Here is a 24,288-nt window from a genome sequence, read left to right as displayed (position 1 = left end):
GGATGTACCTCCACCACATCGAACGTCAGCCATCCGTAACCATCTGAATGATAAACAGCCAAGAAAATGGTTAAAAAGAGGAGGACCTCCCTCTTGGTCTGCCAGGTAACCATAGTCTTCGTTCTATGGGGGCTTTTGAAACAAACAGTTTTTCCCCAGGAGCCAGAAAATCCTGGGAGCCTTTGACAACTCATCGCCAAAACCTGCAGATCAATAACACCAGCTACGTTACAGCACACTAGTATATCTATTCAGCAGCTTGCTCAGGTGCGCATGAACTAAGCAGGTCATCACTTCGAGCATTTGCTAACGTAACTAATAATTGTTAGTGCAGTCTGTCTCCTGCCCCGTCCCAATACCTATACAGTCTTCATTCGGTATCAATGACATATCAGCCTGTCTTAAGGCCACATACTATTTCATTCACTGAATATATGCATAAAAGAAGCTATTTTACATACATTATGAAACAGGAAAACCCAAATTAAAAACAAAAAAGTATCCATGCCCCAGACTAGAACCTATCATCTATTTTTATTTTTTTTTAAATTTTTTTTTACTACCTGTTTAATATCACGCTAACACATCATAGGTTTTCAGTGACAGAGGGATGGGAAAGTGTTAGGACTGGGAAGGTAGTGGCTGTGGCCTTAATTAAGGTACAGCCCCAGTACTTGCCTGGTGTGAAAATGGTAAACCAACGGGTAACCATCTTTAGGGCTGCTGACAGTGGGATTCAAACCCACTATTTCCCTAAAGCAAGCTCACAGTTGCATGACCCTAACAGCACGGCCAACTCACTCAGTGAACCTATCACAAGACTGGCACACAGTAGCGTTCAGCTTGCTCTTACTATCTATGCTATACTGCACTGCGGCACAATGCATGTAGATTACAGCTCATGTGGTAGTTTTAACATAGTTGCAACAACCACTTCGAGAACACACTCGTGGTTTCTATTATTTAATAATTTTACTGGCATAACATAATGCTCAGGATTTAGTGGGTTGCTTAACTAACAAAGCAAGAAGTACTCAGAAGGGCAGGGCAAGTTGGGAACTCATTCAAGCAACCTTGACCACATCCTCAGAAATGAACATTACCTAATCTTACAGGGGACTGTAATACAAGGTCAAAGACTTGTCAAGAGAAGGCGAACATCATGGCATGGAAACATCAAAAAATAGACTGGAATTCACAGTGTTGAAAGATTTTTCCATCTAGCAAGAGATCGCACAACATTTGCTAAAGTAATCGCCAATGTCAGGAGGACCTGATATGGTACTTTGAAGAAGAAGAAGAAGATGACATACAGTTTCCTATTTCTGCACAGGCTGTAAATACAAAAATATGGTGGAATATGCATAGTTCAAAGATGAAGGGACCCAAAAAAAAAAATTTTACCCAAATCCAAAAAATCAAATTAAATATGTTTCTTAATAGAGCATGGAAAAAATAGCACTTAACTTCATTATGAAACATATTCTGTATAAAATGTATTTCACAAATTAATTTACTGTATTCAGTGACATACTACTGTACCGTATTACAATTTCTTCAAAATGTCACAGATACTGTTTCCTGCATTTCAGTCTCTTGGTCATAGTGTATGATTGATTTAACAACTGAAAAATGGAATCACATTATTGTGACTTTTAAAAACAATCACCTAACTTCTCGAATGTGTTCCATGACTTCCGTGGCACTTGGATAGGCCTTTTCTTGGCCTCTGGAGAATCATCTTCATCGCCTGGGTCCTCAGCTTGGCTGCTGTTGACGACTTCATAGAGGATTACAAGTAACAACTCTCATAGAGGATGTCGGTAGCTCCCCACACCTTGCCACATCTTGATCCACACAGACAAAGTCCTCTTGCGAGATGGCTGGATTCAGAGTTAGGCTCTCCGAGCTGTCAACAGCAGACACAGCATCAGTCACAGTTTCATCACTTCCTCCCTCTGTTTCTTTCCTACAGAATCCAGTTTTCTTAAAGCAATTCTCAATGGTATTGTCTGTCACTTTGTCCCATTCTTGCTTCCACATTCGAAAATGCTTGAAGAAGTAAAAACTTCCGGCCAACAAAATCTCCAGTAAGAATGTTTTCAACCAGCAATCATCTGTAGAATTTTTTAACACAATGTAATGCTTTTTTCATATTTCCATCTAATATTGTTACATTAGTATTACTATGCTTACATGAGAAAAAATGTGATTGGCAGATTAATAGCACTTCTATCACACTATCACTGAGAGAATCAAGACTCCATGGCACCACTGCACGAACAAGCAGGGAAACAAAGCACACGGAACACATCCTTGCTACTGTTCAAAACAAGCATTCATATTCTATCCAGAAAGAGTCAGTGCTCCCACCTAACATCAGTATGCGGAAGGGTAATCCTGTCGTTCATATTTACCAGGAAAGACACACGACATATTTCCAGCATGTGAAAATTTATTAGTAAAGAAAACCAAGCCTGACCACTGCTTGGGCACTGTATATGGCAGTAAATGATGGAGCCCAAGCAATGTTCAGGCGCTGTGTTCAATGTGTTAAAATGTTTTCTTATTCCTAGTCCATGGGCTGAACAACTGAGGTCATATTAGCCGGGGGAAAAAAATAACCTCCACATTTTCCACAATAAGTAAATTGTATTGGTATTATAAATTATATTGTTATTGGTATTATAAATTTATTCATTCGGGACAAATATTTCATATTTTCCTATGGGAATCAACATCTATTATCATCTGATGGCCAAGCAGGCATCAATTTTTGGTAGTGAGACAAAGTCTCTCATAGTGCATTGGCACTGCCGGTGGTTTCAAGCAGCCTACGCAGTGGCCTCCATGATATGCACTAGCCATGCGTCTTGGTAGGAGTGCTAGGTACCAACTGATGAGCCCAACCTAGCACACATGGGCGAAATGCTGGCAACCAGGAATGAGTTAGCTGGAAAATTTATAATGTCCAATAACGGACCATTTATATTGGTATTATAAATTTATTCATTCGGGACAAATATTTCAGATTTCCTATGGAAATCAACATCTATATCATCTGATGGCCAAGCAGGCATCAATTTTTGGTAGTGAGACAAAGTCTCTCATAGTGCATTGGCACTGTCGGTGGCTTCAAGTAGCCTACGTAATGGCCTCCACGGTATGCACTAGCCGTGCGTCTTGGTAGGTGTGCTAGGTACCAACTGATAAGCCCAATCTAGCACACGGGGGCAAAACACTGGCAACCAGGAATGAGTTAGCTGGAAAATTTACAATGTCCAATAAGGGACCATTATATTGGTATTATAAATGGGGGAAGATTACCAGCAGGTGACGGAATAACTTACAAAGTAGAGGAGTTGAGGATGGTGAGCTCCTTTACATATCTCGGCATCACACTTCAGCCAACGTTAACATCATTTAAGACCCATATAAGGGAAAGGACCCTGGCTGCCATTAGACATACATGACCCTACGAAACTGTCTTTTCCCACAGGAATACCCTCCAAGTAAAGGTCGCCCCAGTAATCACTTATGGTTTGGAACTAATTTGGGATTATCTCATTAAATGATTTAAATTTCATAGAGAACGTGAAAGCCAGATTTCTCAAACAAACTTTAGGCATTTCAAAAATGGCACCATCCAGAAGAGCATATGTACCGGCACAAGAGCCTTTTCGTATGGAAGAACTTACACTGAAGCTACCTTCTGTCAAACAGGAAACAGAATTCCTACAAATGAGAAGAAGGACAAGAGAGGAAATAGATCTAAGATTCTACTCCACTGAAGCTATGATCAACAGGAGCTGGACCGGACCGAACGATGACTTGAAGAGCCCAATAAATAGACTAGCAATTCACAGTTTCCATCATAAATTATGCACACGAAAAGGTTTCTATGAGCCCTCTATAAACTGTATGTATATTCTGTGTGGTAAACAGTGTAATCGACATCATTTCAGCAATTGTGCAAAAAGAATGTCAATAATGGAATATAGCAAGGAATAAACTTTGCACACTTGTGTGCTATTCTATTATTAAAAAATTATATAATTGGCTGATTTTCCAATAAACAAAAATGGTGGCTTTTCAGAACAATCTGTATTTCTTCCAACTAACAGTATAACTTGATCTTTACTGAGCTTGTCCCTCTTGCATTGTTCATTTTTAAATGCAAGAGTTTTGTCATGAGTGCACTTATAAAAAAAAAAAAAGACCTGTCTCATCCACACTGGATATTTTTTGGTTCTTTGTCTTGAATAATTACCAAGTCTTCTGCTGCAAACTCATCAACAGCACCACATTCACCACACACAGGTTTGAGAGAATTTTTGTTCTGCTCTTAGAATCCATTCAGCCACCCTGTGCTAGATTTGAAAATTTTTCTTCTTCCATCCAGAGATGAATTCTTCAGCCTTTTCTTGTAGAAGAGTGCCACACACTGGAACATCTTTGTTGTGCACTTGTTTGAACTATTTCAGTATGCAGTTGTCCATATCTGGATTCTCTGGTCCTCTTGATCTTTCTCACTCTCACTGCTCAATTTTTTTTTAAGAAGTTGATGATAATAATGTTATTGTTTTTATGTCTCACTAACTACTTTTATGGTTTTTGAGACGCTGTGGTGCTGGAATTTTATCCTGCAGGAGTTCTTTTACGTGCCAGTAAATCTACCGATGTGAGGCTGACTTACAGTATTTGAGAACCTTCAAATACCATCAGACTAAGCCAGATCGAACCTGCCAAGTTGCGCTCAGAAGGCCAGCACTCTACCGTCTAAGTTACTCAGCCTGGCTTAAGAAGTTGACCAAGTGTTAGAGATAATTCAGAAATCCCTAGCGGTTTCCATTTCGTTTCTAACTTCCTTTATCACCACTATGCCTGCCTTGTCTGGTGTAGGTCTAGTCATGCTAATTAAGAGAATGTTGCCTTAAATGAGACCTGCAGTCTCATTACAGGATGTTTGAGATCTACACCATTTGATAAAAGTTTATTGTCTAACATGTGTCCCACCTCCAGATATTCGTCATGAGTGTGCATCCAGACTGGAGAAATCTAAAGCACTGAACCTGACGACTCATACTTTATATGGGTACCAACCAGCAACCCAACGACTCAAGTCTAGGAAAAGCTTTCTCCATACAACTGAAAGCCTCACTGAGCCATCATTGAACTTCACAGTGAATTCATGGCATTCCAGATCCAGCCACCTTTCAGAATGGTTGACACCTTCCGAAAGACTTCCTTCAAGCCACGAGCAGAGCTGGTCAACATGGAAGAAGCTCAACAGGTTGCATTCAGGAGTTGGAAGAACAAAGACCAACATGAGAAAGTGGGGTTTTGTCTGTGACTCCACTCTATGTGAATGTGCTGAAGAACAGACAATGAGCCATCTTCTTGTTTGTAACTTGTGTCCAAATACTTGCTCTCTCCAGAATGTGATCGACGCTACCAAGGAAGCATGTGAATTAGCTGCATATTGGTCACATCACATTTTATTTTTTTATTTTTTATTTTTTTTTGCTAGGGGCTTTACGTCGCACCGACACAGATAGGTCTTATGGCAACGAACACCACATTTAATTAAATTTGTATTTAAGTAGAGTTTAATCACATCGTTACCTGCCATCATCATAAATAATTAATGGTTATAGTACCACATTTGTTACTGTCCTGATATTATTGTAAGATATAATGTATGTTTCTGACACAATTAAATAAATAAACCGCTACCTATTCGGCCCAATAATGACGTATCAGTGAGTGACTTCGATGACATAACGATGCATGCACAAAACATGAACAAACTAAACTGATAAAACACAGTGCAGTTTCAGCTCACAATAAGGAAATCACTTCATTAACTGTGCACTACTCTGCTTGAGTGACTCAACCTTGACTAAGCAGTGCTGACAAGTCCAAACAAAGCAAAGCATACGTGGAGCAGAGGAGAGGACAGTGAACTGACCACATTCCAACATTGCCTCGCTTGTTCCCGGAAAAAGAACACTAATGCAGCTACAAACTACAGTTATACAGTAAAGTTCATTTTCATTTATAAAAAGAATGCACATAAAATCTTTGAATTAACCAAATCAAAATTTGAATTATTCATGATTTTTTAACATTGTTTAAATACAGAATTATAGGGATAAAGCAAAAGTCTGAATTAAAGACAAATTTGAATTAAAAACATTTGAACTGTCCAAAATTTACTGTATCTGTTTTACTGTATTTACTGTGCATACCAGAAGGGCAGATGTTTTCAGGTCATATAAAACTGTGGTTTGCATAAAACAGCAACGGTACGGGCAGCTAAGTTACCTGGCATGTGGAAGTAATGAAAATGATTGTTGATACAAACAGATGGGAACAATGGTGGGAGGGTATCCAGAATTTGGGGGGGGGGGGGGAAATAAAGGCTAAGTTACAAACAAACCGATGAAGCTTCGCATATAAAATGGTTTTGGTGGTGGGATCATGGGATGCAAATGGAGGAGGACAAGTTACATAGGAGATTAATGCACTTAGCCATGGAGGGTAAGAGAAGCAGAAGGGGATCTAGGCAACAATGGCTAGACTCAGTTTTTAATGATTTAATGACAAGAGGTGTAGTGGTGGTGCTAATTATTGTTTTAAGAGGAAGTACAACTGAGCAACCATCCTCTATTAACACTAATCAGCAGGAAAAAAATAAAAAAACTGAAGGGATCCAACACTGAAAAAATTAAGGTTTTGGCCAAAGAAAGACAAGGGCCACCAACGACTTGAAAACGAAAGACTCCCTAGGCCTCCATACGCAATACCTGGGGTCAGAAAAGAATAAGAGTTGACCAAGGCAGGTCGGATAGGGTAGATGAAAGTAAGGAGGCATCCAATCCAGCTTCTCTAATGTCCTTCCAAATCTGATCCATCCACCTTCTTCTTGGTTTTCCAACTGGTCTCTTTCCCTTAACTTCTCTTTCCAATACCCTTCTTGCTACCCATTTCTTTCCCATTTTTTTCTTTTTTTTACAAAGGCACAATATAAGATAAGACAGAGAGGCAAGAGGATAAGAAGCTTCTATAATTCATATGAGTGGGTAAGGTTGTGGGAGCAAGTCCAATGCAGAGGACAGGCAGTCATTGCACAGGACTGAGTAGGAACAACACTCGCTATGACCTCAATGGGGCAGAGTACAGTATTGTGAGGTGAAGTGAACCAGATAGGCTCACAGAATAGAAAAACACAAGTCTCATGGCTGGAAGAAGTCCATTGGGATCTAGAAAAGTGTGGAATCAGAGCAGAAGATGTATGAAACAGATAAGTCTTCAGAAGAAAGGTTGCGGAGGCAAAGGATCTGTCCGATGAGAAAACGAGAAAGAACAGTATTCTCAGAAGAACAAGCAAGAGTGAGCCAACGGAAGGAGTACTGACAAAAGAGGAAAGAGACAGAGAACTTGAGAAATTGATGGAAGTTGTGCAATCGCAACCCACAGGTGGTTGAAACGAAACTAATAACAATAATAATAATAATAATAATAATAATGGTCCACCTACGAAGCTTAACAATTAGCGCTATTAACTGCCACCTTCGGAGGACTAGGTTTGATTCCCAGTACTCTCAGAGATTTAAGAACGGCAGGTAGACTGGTATGTGGTTAAAATGGTACATGCAGCTCACCTGCATTGGGGTGTGGTCAGAAAAGAGCTGCTCCACCATCAGATGAGGGCATGAGTTTACTTTATAATAATAATAATAATAATAATAATAATAATAATAATAATAATAATAATAATAATAATAATAACAACAAACCCACTATGCTGTAGTAGAAGGGAAAGTGGTGATACTCATGGGAAGGGTCATGTGGATGACATTGTTGGGAAAGCATACAGATCGTTACATGTCATAATGAGGCTACTTAAAGGATGCAATAAAGAATTAAAAGAGAAAAGTTACTTAAGTATGGTTTGTCCATTATTGGAATATGCAAACAGTGTTTGGGATCGTCACCAAGAATACCTAATAAAAGAAATAGATAGTGTGCAGAGGAAAGCAGCAAGATTTGTAACAGGGGATTTCAGGAGAAAGAGTATTGTATCAGAAATGTTAAAGGAACTAAGGTGAGAAACTTTAAGAGAAGGGAGAAAACTAGACTTATAGGATTATATAGAGCCTATACAGGAGAAGAAGCATGGGGAGATATCCGTGAGAGGCTTCAGTTGGAAAATAATTATATCGGCAGGACTGATCACAAATATAAAATTAGAAGGAATTTTAGCCAAAGCGATTGGGGTAAATTTTCATTCATTGGGAAGGGTGTGAAGGAGTGGAACAGTTTACCAGGGGTAGTGTTTGATCCTTTTCCAAAATCTGTACAGATATTCAAAAAGAGAATAAACAGCAACAGAGAAAATAAATGAAGAGGGCATTCGACCAGTGCAGGTTAATGTAAATAAAAAATGTGTGTGAATAAATTAATTCCATCCCCTGGTCTAAGGAGTCTGGACAGCCAAAGTAGGGGACTGTCTGTAGGGGTGAAGTACAGTGGGGACTTCGAGGGCCCTGGGACCGCTACGGTAGCTGTGAAGGCCCTTCAGGAACTCTGAAAAGTGGTGGTAAAAGGGGCTCTGGTTAAGACGCAGCAGGTCGTTATGCTACTTAGGTTCCAGAATGGGTAAAGAAAAGAAAAAGTAAATAAATACAATGTAAATTTTAATCTCATACCAGTTGTACAGTATCATTTGAAGTAATTCCACATCCTGTATATCAGTTGACTATATTTGTAAGTAGTACAGGAAATATTATAAGTAGAATTTTGTAAACAATGTAAATTTATTAAGGATGAGCTGTGTGTTTAATGGAAAAAATTGTTAGCGTAAATTATATAATATTATATTATAGGAAAATTTTATTCTCTTGTTAATTTAATATTTAGTGCTTGACAATAATGTAATTTTAGTGTACCATTTGCCACCAAGGTAGACACCTCATTTGCAAATAAAGAGATTTTGATTTACTCCCACGTGGTACGTCCCAGGTGGTGGATAGGGGGGTACTCATCGGCTTGCTGGCAGACTTGAGCAAAATGAAATAGCTCTCACGGACCAAACACAACTTTGGACTGAATGGTCAATAGCTAGGAAGGCGGAAGATGGTACTGGCAATATCCCAACAGCGGAAGAGGCAGAGGAACCACCGGTCACCAGCTGCTACCTTGCAGTTTGCATGGGGACCTACAAAGGCTAGGGGACCCACCATGACATTAAAGGAAACCTCACTGGATCATATGGAGAGTTGTAACTCGAGACCTAGTCCCACCACGGTTTCTCATTTTCACAGCAAGCAAATGTTGGAGCTGAACCTTAACTAAGGCTGATAATGCTTCTTTCCTGGCACTGAAACATTCTGAGTAACAAGTGACTATTTTCATTACAAGTAACTATTTTCATTTCTTGAATTCCTTATGGTCTTTTGAAGAGTTATTTTTATTATTTGTTAGAGCATGAGCATATAATGTATATTTTATTAGATATCTTTAGAGTTAGTGTTAAAATTCTTGAGGATTGTGACTTGAAATCTTGTAGGCTGACCAGAAAACCTGATTATTCACACCAGGCTGTACTTTAATTAAGGCCACGGCCTCTTCCTTCCCACTCCTAGCCGTTTCAGATCCCATAGTCGCCATAAAACCAATCCGTGTCGGTCCGACGTAAAGCAAATAGTAAACAAAAGAAATAATAAGAAATGGAGTAGGATGTGATGGTCCTTGTTCTAAATGGTATCGCAGTGGGAGAATTGAATGCTATTAATTGTTAAAAGAGAAGTCTGACATGGTTTTCCATTACCTGCAAACCATTATTTACAAAATGGCAGTCTGGATTGGCAGTTGAAAGTAGGAAATGCTTTGGGGACATTGAGGCTTCTTTTGAGATGGTAAAAGAAGATGCCATTAGGAAGCAGAACATAATGGGAAAATTACCGTCTATAGAAGAGATGATTCCTGTCTATTTTTATTTGACCGTATTGGAATTCAATATATCAAATTTATTGAAAACCACCTATTCAATACTATTAAAGTCTTTAAGACTATAATACAACCAACTTCTTTTATATTTCCAACATGTATAGTGTTCAGAATTTCTTAAAATGTAAATGAGTCTGTCTCCATCTTTTCCAAATCTAATATCCTGAAATAGGTTTGCATACTGTCTAGTCATGAATAAAATTCCAAAATCAATTCTACTGACAGATCCTTTTGTATACTAACGTTCCTTAAGGTCTTTGTTTTATGGTTTTATGGTTGTTCATGCCTTTCAGGTTGCTGAGGAATATACTGTTACTTCCATTGCTGCATATGCATGTTTTGCTGGTCTTATCCCTGAGCAGTGAAACTCTTTCTCCTACCGTGTATCTAATTATCATCAGAGATTTACTTGTAGGCTGATCTGTCCTGCAATTCAGATCGCTGCCTATTACCACATGCTCCATCTTTGGAACTATTGATAGTACCTCGCTGATGTAGTCTATAATGTCAGTTTTGTTTGGCTCTGGCTGGAAGTATGCCCCTATAAATATACCCCATGGCATCTGAATCCCTGTGATATTGCTGGTTTTATGTATAACTTTAAAGGGAGTCATTCTTATGCTAGGGAGGCAGGATATGCCATTTTTAGGACATTGCAAATGCCCTTGTTCTGCAAAACTATGCACTGCATACAGACAAGGTAGTGACCAATCAGATATGAGAAATATTTCTGTTAGGATAATTATGTTGTATTCTCTGAGGAAGTCTTTATACAATCTATCTATTGCATTTCTTAGGCGCTCTAAGTTCCATGTCAAGCATTTAATTGTAGTTAACTGCTCTTCTTCATCGGTAATTTTGATCTTATTCGGGTTTTTTGTTACTTGTTGAAAAAATTGCTCTGACTGAAAAAACCTTTAAATGTCCTTAGCTTCCAACTGCTCACAGTAGATACTGTCATCAAATCCATTTTCTCTTAGGAATGATACTACAGTGTCCTTTCCAGTTGAATGGTGTAACTTACCCACGTAAAACCACACAATATGTGCTCCCACTTTCAGTAAACATGTTTCAGTTGGGCGTGTCCCTTGTTTACTATAACTCCTTTTAGATTCTGACCCTTTCTCCACTTTCGTCCATGATCCTGGGTCATCCTCTGTTCGGTGCCATTGCAAGCACCTGGCTGTCGTTTCATGTCTTCATTCTGTATTGTTTTAAGGGATGAAGGCTCATCTCTCATAGTTATCTGTCCTTTCCTATCCATATTCTTACGTTCTTGTTCATTCTGTAGAACAGCGTCCTTATCCTTCCCCGCTATTGCTACTGGTCTGTCAAGTCTCGCTCATCCTCCAGGCTTGGTGTCTTTCTGCTGTCCTATAGTTTCTTTGTGAATTTTTCGTATAACTCTGTCATCTGCCTTTAAAGTCGGAACTTCTGCTTCAGGCATCTTTCCTCTAATTTGAGCAGCTGATGCAATAACAGGAATCATCTCTTCCATGGACGATAATTTTCCCATTATGTTCTCCTGCTTCCTAATGGCATCTTCTTTTACCATCTCAAAAGAAGCCTCAATGTCCCCAAAGCATTTCCTACTTTCAACTGCCAATCCAGACTGCCATTTTGTAAATAACGGTTTGCAGGTAATGGAAAACCATGTCAGACTTCTCTTTTAACAGTTAATAGCATTCAATTCTCCCACTGCGATACCATTTAGAACAAGGACCATCAAATCTTATCCCATTTCTTATAATTTCTTTTCTTTACTATTGGCTTTACGTCGCACCGACACGGATTGGTCTTATGGCGACTATGGGATCTGAAACGGCTAGGAGTGGGAAGGAAGAGGCCGTGGCCTTAATTAAAGTACAGCCTGGTGTGAATAATCAGGTTTTTTGGTCAGCCTACAAGATTTCAAGTCACAATCCTCAAGAATTTTAACACTAATTCTAAAGGCATCTAATAAAATCTACATTATATGCTCATGCTCTAACGAATAATAAAAATAACTCTTCAAAAGACCATTAGGAATTCAAGAAATTTTTGGACTTACTCAACCAGACCATAAATAACATCCCCAAAAACCACATAAAACTATTACTCAAAGACTTCAACACTCAACTACGCAGAGAAAGATGATATCGCAACATCAATGGAAAATGGCCCACCCGCAAGAGAACAAACAAAATGGACAAAGACTTGTTGATCTCTGCAGAAATCATAGCTTAATCTCAGAATCCACATATTTCACCAGAAAAATTCAAAAGATCAAAACATGAAAAAACCCTGACCACACTAAAGGAGAATGGCAATAAGCCATGTCTTCATGAACACACAACACCACAAAAAGGTTTACAATGTCAAAGTCCTCTGACGAATAGACAAAGGTTTGGATCACTCCATAGTCATAAATAAATTAACTCCTCAAAAGAAACTAGAAAAACAAACCCCTAAATCTAAAAGAAAATTTGACCCTACCCAGATAATCAAGAATGAAATTTACCAAAAAGCAACTGAAAAAAAAAAAGAAAACAAAACATCAATGGTGGAACAGCGAATGTGATGAAACAGAGCAGAAGAGACATCAAGCATGGCTATTATGCCAATCCAAAAAATCATGAATAACCTCCCAAAATACATTACAGCACAGAAAGGAAACCACCCCAGCTTCAGGGAGAATTATAGAGACAACACCAAAAGGACGCAATGAAATTAACTGAAGGAGAATTCAACAAAACACAATCGAGAGATTACTACAAAACTTTCAAAAGCAACTCCAAAAGTATGAATCCCCAACCCTACTAATGAAGAATGAAAATGGTAACTGGCACATAATAAAGTGTACCATTACGTTACATTTGCAGCCGTAAATGTCATGGACACAATGGACAAATATGGCGTACAATAGCTTCAGACAATGTGCAAATGCACAGAATAGAGATATAGTAAATCGATATCGACCGGTCGCAAAGAAAAGAGTTTCAAGATTAAATAATGAAGGACCATTAAAAAAAAATTGAATTGAACCGATTCTTGACTACCTTGAAAAAAGTTACAAGTTGAAGAGGATCAGCACAACCTACTGAAGGAAAAGAAAAAGATTAGCGCAACATTAAATATTAAAGTAATAATATACAGACATCGTCGAAGACTTTAACTGCAAAATATCGGCAGGAAAAACGAAGATTTGAAGAAGAATATTTATTATTGCAACAGCCAAATTCAGAAGCAAAAAGAGACTACAGCCGAGTCGAACATTGCCAAAATCAATATTATAGCGGCCAATTTATGCTAAGGAAGGCATAATTTATCGTTTCCAAGTGGGAAACAATATCTGTTTAGGATAAAGAATTAACGAAAAGTAGGCCGAGTTAAAGAAATTATCAAATTAAGAAAGATATTTACGACCAATACGAGAACCACAAGGCAATTAATACGTATTGAATAACCTACTGATCACCAGTGAAATATGCATTCTACCATGTATTTGTTCTTTTGTCATTTCATGAGAACTGGTGACAAGATGGAGTCAGCCTAAACAGATGGATTGATTGCTCAAGATGAAAATAGCTCAAGCCAAGATTCCCAGCCAGAGCCGCAGATGACGTAACCTTTGGACTCTGATGGCTGCCTGTTCCAAGATGTCCTAGGCCAGGAGAAATCCAGCAGCAGAATCCCGTTACGAGATAAGTATTATGAGTTGCATCGTATTGAATTTGAAATTAGTTGATGAAAAATATTCATATGAGTGCAGGAGTGCTATCAGTAAGAAATTTAGTGCCAATGAACGGATACAAGAATGCAAATGCCAATTATTAACCGATGATATGTGCCATTTTCTGCAGTATAAATGTAGTGCTTATGGGATAATTTTTGGTTAATGGAAACAAGATCAGAATAAGCATTTGTGCATGTTTAGTGCCAATCTATACGAGCAGACCGTGAAACGTTAAACCAGTTGTGGTTATAGAAAATGCATGCGTGATACAAGACGTAACCTAATATTTGAGGTCAATATGAGTTGCAGACATGGCCAGTACGATAACTGTATTGTAAGGAAATGTTGAAATATTACGGAGTTGCAGGTTGTGAAAGAATATTCACGCTATTAAGTATTTCTACCGTAACACAGAGGTTATTTAAATGGAGTTAAATGAATATGTTTTTAAATATGGAGGTATATAAAGGAAATGGAATAATAGTATGGCAAGATGTTGTTATTATGAGGAGATACGTTTTCTGTTCGTCGCATGAGTAAGGGATAGCTGATTGAATTGCGAGTTCCTGTGTTACATGTAATAATTATATTAGAATTAGCACTGCAAGTGAAGGATTCAGGCCATGTTAAGTTGAGTGTATGACTTGATCCAAACATGATATGTTTCGTAGTGACTTTCAAGCTGAAGGTATTGATAGGTTACTTGTTTATTATACGTTACATAATGTAAATATACAAGAATAAAATGGAGTCTCACATGTATATATATTTGAGAAGTTCAGCGCGTCAACGCTAATATGAAGAATGGTTTTCTTTGACAAAATCTTGGCACAGCGAAAAGATATTTGAGAATATAAGTAAATACGTTGGCATATGATTAGGAATTCACGTGGCACGATTTTCGCAGGTTAGACTGATATACTATTATATCTATGGCACTCTGTAGAAAGGATATTTGGTTTATTATGTACATATGATGGTGTACAGTTTTAATTTACTCAATTTTAGCTATGATAGGAATGTTAATAACTGTATTGGTATTTTTTTGAACCCAGATTTAAACAACGTAATACTTATCTCGTGACGTGATGAGTCAGAAGTGAGAATCCAAACAAGTATCCAAATAAATTCAGACAAATAGACCAAAAGGAAAGATGAAAACCCAAATGATGCCCCAAAGACAGTCCCAAACAGTAATAACAGGAAGATATTCCACTCCCCCTTGATGAATAAAGTTTTGGTCCCTACCTTTTCCCATAAATCAGCTTAAATACTGAAAATATGATATATTATTGAAGGTTAACGTAAATGTAAACAAATATAATGGTAATTTAAAGATTCTCAACTATGTTTATCTCAGAAGTCAAGAATTTAAGAATGATCTTTGTAATTTCGTACGACTTTCTTTTCTTTATTGCCGATAGATGCATTGAGATTCCACTTTATAATATATTAGCATGCTAATAAACTAGATATAGTATTACTATTGCGTTTCTATTCTTAAAGTAACTTATTGTACATAGTAATAAGATAATATATGGATCAATTGAATTTGTTTATGCCGAATATTAAGCGTTGATCAGGCAATTACTTAAATGTATGAGAACTGAATGAATGATTGAACATATAGCTACTCTTCAACGGAACCTTCGACTCATCTAGAGTATATGGGAATATAATGGAAGTAATTTACCCTGAGAAACAAATATGCACCTTATCGTTATTGCTCTTGTTCATACATGATATCCCTATTTTCATATAAATTATCCATAAATGATATAATACAGAGTCTAGGTATGATTCCTGACCCTATGTTGTGAATTTCGTAGCCGGAGCAATGTTTTAACAGGTGAATATTTAATTAATGCTCCAACGCGGCGCAAAAGAGGAAGTCACCGCGGGAACATTAATAAACCAAACGGTGCAAAAGACAATGTGGAAATCCTAGCTAAATATTTCACTAAACTCCTAAATTGTGAGGAACCAAGAGAACTTCTTAACTTGGACAACAACACTCCAATAACACCATCACCAGAAAACATGAAACCCCACTTATATTATAATTTCGTGTGGCTATTTCTAGCCAAGTGCAGCCCTTATAAGGCAGACCCTCCGATGAGGGGGGCAGCATCTGCCATGTATAGGTAACTGCATGTTATGTGTGGTGGAGGATAGTGTTATGTGTGGTGTGTGAGTTGCAGGGATGTTGGGGAAAGCACAAACATCCAGCCCCCGGGCCATTGGAATCAATCAAGGAAGGTTAAAATCCCCAACCCGGCCGGGAATCAAACCCGAGACCCTCTGAACCGAAGGCCAGTACGCTGACCATTCAGCCAATGAGTCGGACCCCACTTACAATAAAAGAAGTTGACCAAGCACTGGGTGAAATGAAATGATCAGACCTTTGCAGAAATCTGGAAATATGCAAGAAGATCGGCAAAAATTGCCTCCCTAATGTCAATTTATGAACTGAAGGAACACGACCAGAATACTGAATGACAGTCACCATCCACACACTACACAAAAAAAGCTGACAAAACAAAACCAAACTACTACAGGGGAATCTCGCTCCTAGACATTACGTACAAAATACTTTCAAGAATCATCCTTAACAGAATCAGGTTACAACTCAAGAAGGAACTAGAAGAATACCAAGGCTTCAGACTCTGCAGGAGGTGTCCTAACCAGATCAAGAGTCTAAAGGTAATAATGGATTACAAGAGAAGAAACAGAGATATGGTGATAACATTTATAGACTTCAAAAAAGCATGCAATTGCATCCACAATGAATCTCTACTGAAAATTCTAAGACACCTCAGACTACACCCCAAATTAATAAATATGATAAAAATGACCCACACAAACACAAAGTCAAAAGTGAAGTTCCTGTTCAACTGCGCTATAGAAATGGTAATGAGGGAAAGGTTTAAGAAATGACCTCCAAAAATAAAAATAAGCAGGAAAATCAAAACAACCTGCCCTGGCTTTGCTGACAACTTGGCATTAGTAGCAATTGATTCAGATGAAGCTAAAACAAAGATATCAGAACTTCAAAACATTGCAACTAAAATTGTTGCCTGAAAATATCATTCTAAAATACAGATATTATGTTTCAAAACACCATCATCATTAAAAGAAATAAGCATAAATGGTAATGAAATAAAAATTGACACCCAATTCAAATACCTAGGAGAAATAATAACAAACAACCTAAATGAAATAACCTTGATTCAAATAAGAACAAACTGGCTACATAAAACAAAAAACTTAACATAAGACATCCACAAAAAAACAGGGTATCCATACACACACAACTAAAACACTACAACATAGTTATAAAACATGAAGCAACAATTGCAGCAGATATGAACAAGCAATCAAAGTATGACAGACTCCAGAAGATCGAAAGAAGAACTGGAAGAACCTGCATCAACAAAAAATACCAGAAAGAAGGACAACAGTGAATAGTACCCTACAAAGTCGTATACAAAGAGTAGGAACCCATTACTGATACTATGCGTAAAAGGAGACTGGAATTCTTTGACACATAATGAGACAGCAGAATTCGAGACTTCTGAAACAACTGGTACAGTATAATTAAGATTCAAAAAATACAACAGGATGCAAATGGATCAGAGAAAAAGAGAGGATTGACGGAAATTTGACTTTTACCAGAAATCACTAGAGATAAGATAAAATTAAACAAAAAAAACTCCAGGACTGTAAAGAAAGAAATTCACAACACAAATATTTTTAACACCAGCAAGGGCATGAAGATCAGAACACATGAAAAAGTCCTGGAAGGAACGCAAGTCCCTTCAAGGAGACTTGGATAATGAACCGATTAAAATGATCCTATGCAGTCATAAAATTGAAAGAAGAATGATCATGATGATGATGATGATCATAAGGCTAAGTCAATTCCAGAACCAAAAAGAAATTCTCCAAACTCAACACCTTAACATTATTTTCGGTTTGTGCCTCCATGTGGTTCAGCTGGATAGCCCTTGGAATATTGGATATTTCCAGAAGGTGACATAAATCAGAATTCTTCTGTTAACAACCAGAACTTTCCCCACTCAAGGCTGACTGCCTTTGAAAGTCACATATGGAAAGATCTTTTGGAAAAATAATTTCACCATCCTGCCCAATAAGAAAGCAAGAAATGGCTACATCGGCTTAAGTCGGCAGCCACCTAGAAGGCAGCATTGAATCAGAATGTTTGCAATCACTCATACATACACCAGCACCCAAGAACAGGATCAAACATAATCAAATTAACTACATTGCAACACACAAAATTAATTCTCCACTAAAAACTGGAAAACTCAAGAACTTTATGGACGATTTAGACAAACAGAAAATTTTAATAGCGGGGCTCCAGGAGGTAAGAAACATGACAGAAGAGCCGTTCAAATCTCCAGGGTACAGAATTTACCCGAACAAAGTATCATGAAACAATGTCCCCAGTTTGGAACAGGGTTTATAGTAAATGTAAGAATAAGAGGTTCTATAACTGATTTTCAAGTCAAAAATTGCAACTTTAACCTTAATAAGAAACAAAAAAATTTATACTATCATAAATACCCATTTCCCTATTAATGAACTATTTTTATGGAAGTACAGGAAAGAAGAGGAAAAGCTTTGGAATCTCCTTGAAGAGGTTCTATAACTGATTTTCAAGCCAAGAATTGCATCTTAAAAAAAAAAAAAAAAAAGTAATCTACCATAAATACCCATTTCCCTATTAATGAGAACTATTTTTATGGAAGTACAGGAAAGAAGAGGAAAAGTTTTGGAATCTCTTTGAATAGACAGTAAACAAGGAGAACATATTAGGGAACTTCAATGTCCAGCTAAGAAGAGAATATAGATACAAAGATAAACTGAAAAATAGTCTCCATATAAATACACAAATAGGAATAGCCAAAGACTTGAACTCTGCAGAGATCACTACCCCATCTCCAAATCCACATACTTCACAAAAGGAGGTCAAACGGCAGCTGGATCTCGAATGCATGGACAAGTCCTTCCACAGAGAAATCCACAATGAAGTATTAAGAGGAATAGACACTGGTTCAGACCCCTATATAGTCCAAATCAAAATTAAATTCACTCCTCTAAAGAAGAAGAAACAGAAAACCTACAAAGATAAGGAGAATTATGACCCACACCAATTAATCAGAAATGACAAATATCACAAAAATACAAGAGCCATAATATTAACAGACAATAACGATGAACTGATACCATTTTTCAAACAAGCTAAAAAATTTAGCCCCTTTAAATCCACTTAATCAACCTCAAAACTATCAGAAAAAAATCACGCAAATTATTATCAGGCAATTCAAGAGCCAATCTCAGAAATATCTAATCACCTCAACAGAAGAAACCAAACCACGAAACCAATTCTAGAGATTATTACACAATCTTTGGAAGACAACTACAAAAATATGACTCCCCCCATGATGCTGGAAAGCGAGGATGGGAAAATGGTACATAGTAACAAGAAAAACACCAAAATTTAATAAACTTTTAAACTCCAAAGGCCCCAAGGAATTTTTAAAAATGAACACCTGAACACACAAAACCCCTAACAGCCCAAGAGGTGGAAGCAGCACTCAAGGCATTAAAGAATTACAAGGCCTGCGAAGAAGGTGAAGCGGTATTTGCAAAAATATGCCAGCAATATGGTTCTGACCTCCCTACACATGGCTCTAGCAAAAATTTGGATAACAGAAATATTCCCTGAATATTGGACCATGGCTATAATCCACCCACTCCACAAACAAAAGGAGATAAGAGCAATCTAGTCTCTTGGACTGCATATACAAGCAATCTATACAAAGCATCTGTAACTATTGTAACGAATCGCCTGAATAACGAAATTGACCCATTCATACCAGAATGCCAACTAGGCTTCGCAAAGGACAAAGCACGTTACAAGCCGCAGCATACCTAAAAGAAAAAGTAGAAGAGGCACTGGGCACCCAAAAGGGAAGTACTATGCCATCTTTGTCGACTATAAGAAGGCTTTTGATCTTATCGACAGAGATATCCTGATAGGAAAATTAAAACAAATTATTGGTGACAACATGCTCGTGAGAATCGTTGAGACCATACTACACTACAACCTAATCAAAATTGAAGATGGAGCATCCTCATCCGGGAAAGTAATTCAAACAAATGGGGTACCCCAAGGAGACCCCCTAAGTCCGCCACTATTCAACGTTGCAACGGCAGATATCACACAAATAATGACGGACTCTCCTGAGACTACTCTAATAATGTACGCTGATGACATGGCACTGGGATCGAGCTCAAAGGCAGAACTACAGACGACAATGATGAAGTTAGAAGCTTGGACTTCAGATAACAAATTTGAAATTAACTAGGAAAAGACAGTACAGATGGTGTTCAGAAAAGGTGGCAACACGGCCAAGGATGACTCTATATCATTAAAAAATAAAACACTAGAAATAGGCAAGAAATTCAAATATGTGGGCATCACGTTCCAAACGAACATGACATCCTTCAATAACCACGCCATAGAATGACAGCAGCAATCAGAGCCATTCACAATATCAAAAACATATCTACGCTATCCCTTAACACAGCGATGACTTTATTCAAGACCGCAATAACCGTAACTGCTACATACGGAATCAAAATAATATGGGACAACCTGACAATTGGTGACTTGGAGATGATAGAAAGAGTCAAAGCAAGATTCCTCAAGAAGGCCAAGGAGTAGGTAAACTGGCACCCTCCAGACTTGTTTATGTACCGGCATTGGAAACCTACTTCATTGAAGATCTATGACTCAATCTACCACTGCCAACTACCGGCCCATTCCAAGAGCTTCAGAAAAAACTTAAGAAACACATGGAAATAGACCCCGAATTCTACGACAATGACGCCATGATCGATCGTAAATGGACCAGACAACTTCAAGGACAAAGATGTCATAACACGATATGCGATACATGGCTTCCACCACAAACTATGCGCAAAGACAAAATTCCACAACCCAACAGATGACTGTATTTGTACATTGTGTAAGGAAAAGTGCAACCGCTACCATCTGCTAAAGTGCAAAAACAGATTTTAAAAACTCTAAAAGAATACAGCAAAATGTAAATTAACACAACAAACTTAATACTCATTCGAGTGCTCCTTATAAATATATACACACACACACACACGATTCTCACCATTCACCAAAAAGCATAAAATGACAAAGGTGGACAGAATTCGTATGAGCAATTTGGTTTCTGCTGATGACTTAAGTGTTAGCAGCTGTGTCAAAAACTTGCAATTCCAAATCTAGGAAATTGAAAAGAAATTAAGTGGATTTTTTAATTAAGATATCTGTTACATAGTGATAATTCCCAATGAATGATTGGTAACTACACTGCTGATTATGGTGGTAAACAAGTTAATTACTGTATTTTATGACTTAAACATCAGTTGAGAGGTTAAATACTAAGTAGGAAAATGAAATTAAAATGAGAGAACCATTTCAAGACTTACGATAGATATTCCGTTTTTTCTTTTTTTACAAGTTACATTATGTCGCACCGAAACAGATAGATCTTACGGTGACAATTGGATAGGAAAGGGCTAGGAGTGGGAAAGAAGCGGCCGTGGCCTTAATTAAGGTACAGCCTCCGCATTTGTCTGGTGTGAAAATGGGGAACCAAGGAAAACCATCTTCAGGGCTGCCAAAAGCAGGATCAAAACCATTATCTCCTGAATACAAGCTCACAGCTGCGCACCCCTAACTGCACGGCCAACTCGCTCAGTGGATATGTATTCTCCCTGGTTCAATCAATCAATGATCTGCATTTAGGTCTGTCGCCCAGGAGGCAGATTCCTTATCAATTGTTTACCTAGCCTGTTCTTAAACGTTTTTAAAAAGAAACATTACTTCAAACATGGATCATATAAATCGCGCCTCATAAGACTTGTAGAATGATGTTCTCATTGCGAATGCCAGGAATTGAAACTCAGCGACCCATCTTCCCCTCCCTAAAATTACCTATAATACCGAAAATCGTGTGATACTTTCCACAATACTCACGTCAACAGCCAGTCATTGGCTGAAATCCTTTATGCTCTAAACAATCCAATGGTGATACCCGAAGTTGGTAGCGGGAGGTTGATCTAAGTACTAAATCCCAAGAAACAAACAAGCATCATGCAGAGGTACTATACGCAAACCTTTTCTTGATACCTGAGTTCCCTAGTACTGAATCGGTAGACTTTGGTTTCTTCGAAATTCTTATCGGCAACCTTTGAAACACAAATCGGTTATGCATCACCGTGAGACATCTGGTGTACACTTTACGTACTAGTACTATAGAATTCATGCTAGGAACAACATTCACATCGAGAAATGTTATATAATGTGTGTGTGACACAGTTGTTGGCTTAAGATAATAAAAGTTTAGAAAATTCATAATGATCGATCATATTATCGATTCAATTCAGATTTCATTTCCATTCAGTTGGCAGTATAACCAGAACCGGGAGAGCTCCCTCCTTACTCCTCACCCCCGTAAAACCTGGCATCAAGAAAAGGTTTGTGTATAGTAGCCTAGGTGCGAGAGCCTACACCTGTTATGGCTGCTTAAAGTTCTCTCAATTAGACAGGACATCTTGCATATAAAATGGGTTTACCGACATCAAGGCTGTGCGAATCGTACTAGCACGAACAAGTGAAAGCAATGCAAGATATTAAACACTGGATGAAGCAGTATGTATACAGGAGTTTTAGTGGTGTGGTCGTCCGGCTCCATGGCTAAATGGTTAGTGTGCTGGCCTTTGGTCACAGGGGTCCTAGGTTCGATTCCCGGCAGGGTCGGGAATTTTAACCATCCTTGGTTAATTTCGCTGGCATGAGGGCTGGGTGTATGTGTCGTCTTCATCATCATTTCATCCTCATCATGACGCGCAGGTCGCCTACGGGAGTCAAATTAAAAGACCTGTACCTGGCGAGCCGAACATGTCCTCGGACACTCCCTGCACTAAAAGCCGTACGCCATTTCATTTCAGTGGTGTGGTCATGTGAGGCTAATGGAGGAGGGCACATTCCTGTGGGGATTAATGAGCCAAGTTTTATCACAGGGGGCAAGAGAAGTAGAGACCAAAAAGACACTAGTTGGACTTAATGTTTCATAATTTCAAAGAGCTATACAAGCAATAGATATCAGTGTGCTAGTTACATTTAAAGGATTATGGAGTTCATTTATAAAGGCTTTACTACTAGTGGACCTATAAGAAATTAAGACGAGTTTAAGCTTTAGTCCTGTGTCATTGTGAATGTAGAAACAGGCAACTTGTGAAATTGTGACTTTAAACTTTAGTCCTGTGTCATCGTGAATGTAGAAAAAGGTAACTTGTGAAATTGTTGAGTCTGTCAGAGTGTGTGTAACTACCAGTATATTATTTGGAACTATACCATTTCTTGATGGATGCAGTACTTTCGTATCCGTCTCTTGGCACAGGCCAGAGCAAAGTGTAGCTTCCACTGAAATTCCAGTCTCATCCATGGCTGTGACAATATGGAAGTTGCTAGGGTATGGGTGGTGCTGAATAATGACATTCAGATCACAAATAGTGTCTGAGTGTTATGAAAGGTGTTGCTCATAGGGTCAGTCGTGCTGCAGTGGCACATTCTGGCTCAGTGAGGAAAGCAATGGCAAACTACCTCACTCCTCATCTTGCCTAGTACGCCTCATTTGGGCTCTGCCATTGGTTTTTGCTGTTTCCCTATAACTACATAGCCTTTGGTGCTGCTATTTGAGGATCCAACCAGCCTCTGGACTGCTAGTTGCTTTATGTCGCACCAACACAGATAGGTATTATGGCGACGATGGGATAGGAAAGGCCTAGGAGATGGAAGGAAGCGGCCATGGCCTTAATTAAGGTACAGCCCCAGCATTTGCCTGGTGTGAAAATGAGAAACCACGGAAAACCATCTTCAGGGCTGCCGACAGTGGGGCTCAAACCCATGATCTCCCGGATGCAAGCTCACAGGCCTCTGGGCTGATGACCTAACAGACAGACATGATTGGCATTAGTGCCTAGAAGCTAGGATTTTTCTGAAGAGAGAGAAAGTCTGTGATAAGAGAAACCAAGGAATAAAGTTGACTTCAAGCGAAGATTTTGCTACAGAACACAGGATTAACGGCAAAACTATAGAGTCTGCCCTGCAATGTTAATAACACGAGGCATCACTATGTGGCGCATGTGAAGTGACTGTCCTTTGCTTAATACTTAGGTTTCCGCTAGTAGCGCTTATAGAGAAAGTGTAAAGTTACCGTCCGGCGCCATAACACTTTCAAACTTCACAGGCCTCTTTAGTCTATTTTCTTTTGCAGTGGTTGGTAACTTCAGCCAATGCCCGTAATCCTTGGTAGAAGCAGTGGATAATGGCGCCTGGACCACTACTTTAGGTTATAAAAGAAAATATACTTCTAGGGGCAGGCAGGTTGGACCCTGGCAGGCGTAATGAAGACATCTCTCCTCCAGAATAATTTCTAGGCAAGAACAGC

General features: G+C 38.5%; 1 protein-coding gene across 1 annotated transcript in view; it reads right to left on the bottom strand.

Annotated features, from left to right (window-relative positions):
* Pus10 (Pseudouridine synthase 10) overlaps positions 1-24,288 on the bottom strand; it is a 106,310-nt gene that overhangs the window by 80,780 nt on the left and 1,242 nt on the right. The window lies entirely within an intron of this gene.

The sequence above is a fragment of the Anabrus simplex genome, chromosome 1, assembly GCF_040414725.1.
Source record: "Anabrus simplex isolate iqAnaSimp1 chromosome 1, ASM4041472v1, whole genome shotgun sequence".
NCBI lineage: Eukaryota > Metazoa > Arthropoda > Insecta > Orthoptera > Tettigoniidae > Anabrus > Anabrus simplex.
Note: the sequence above shows the minus strand (reverse complement) of the source record. Positions and strands in the feature narration are given on the sequence as shown.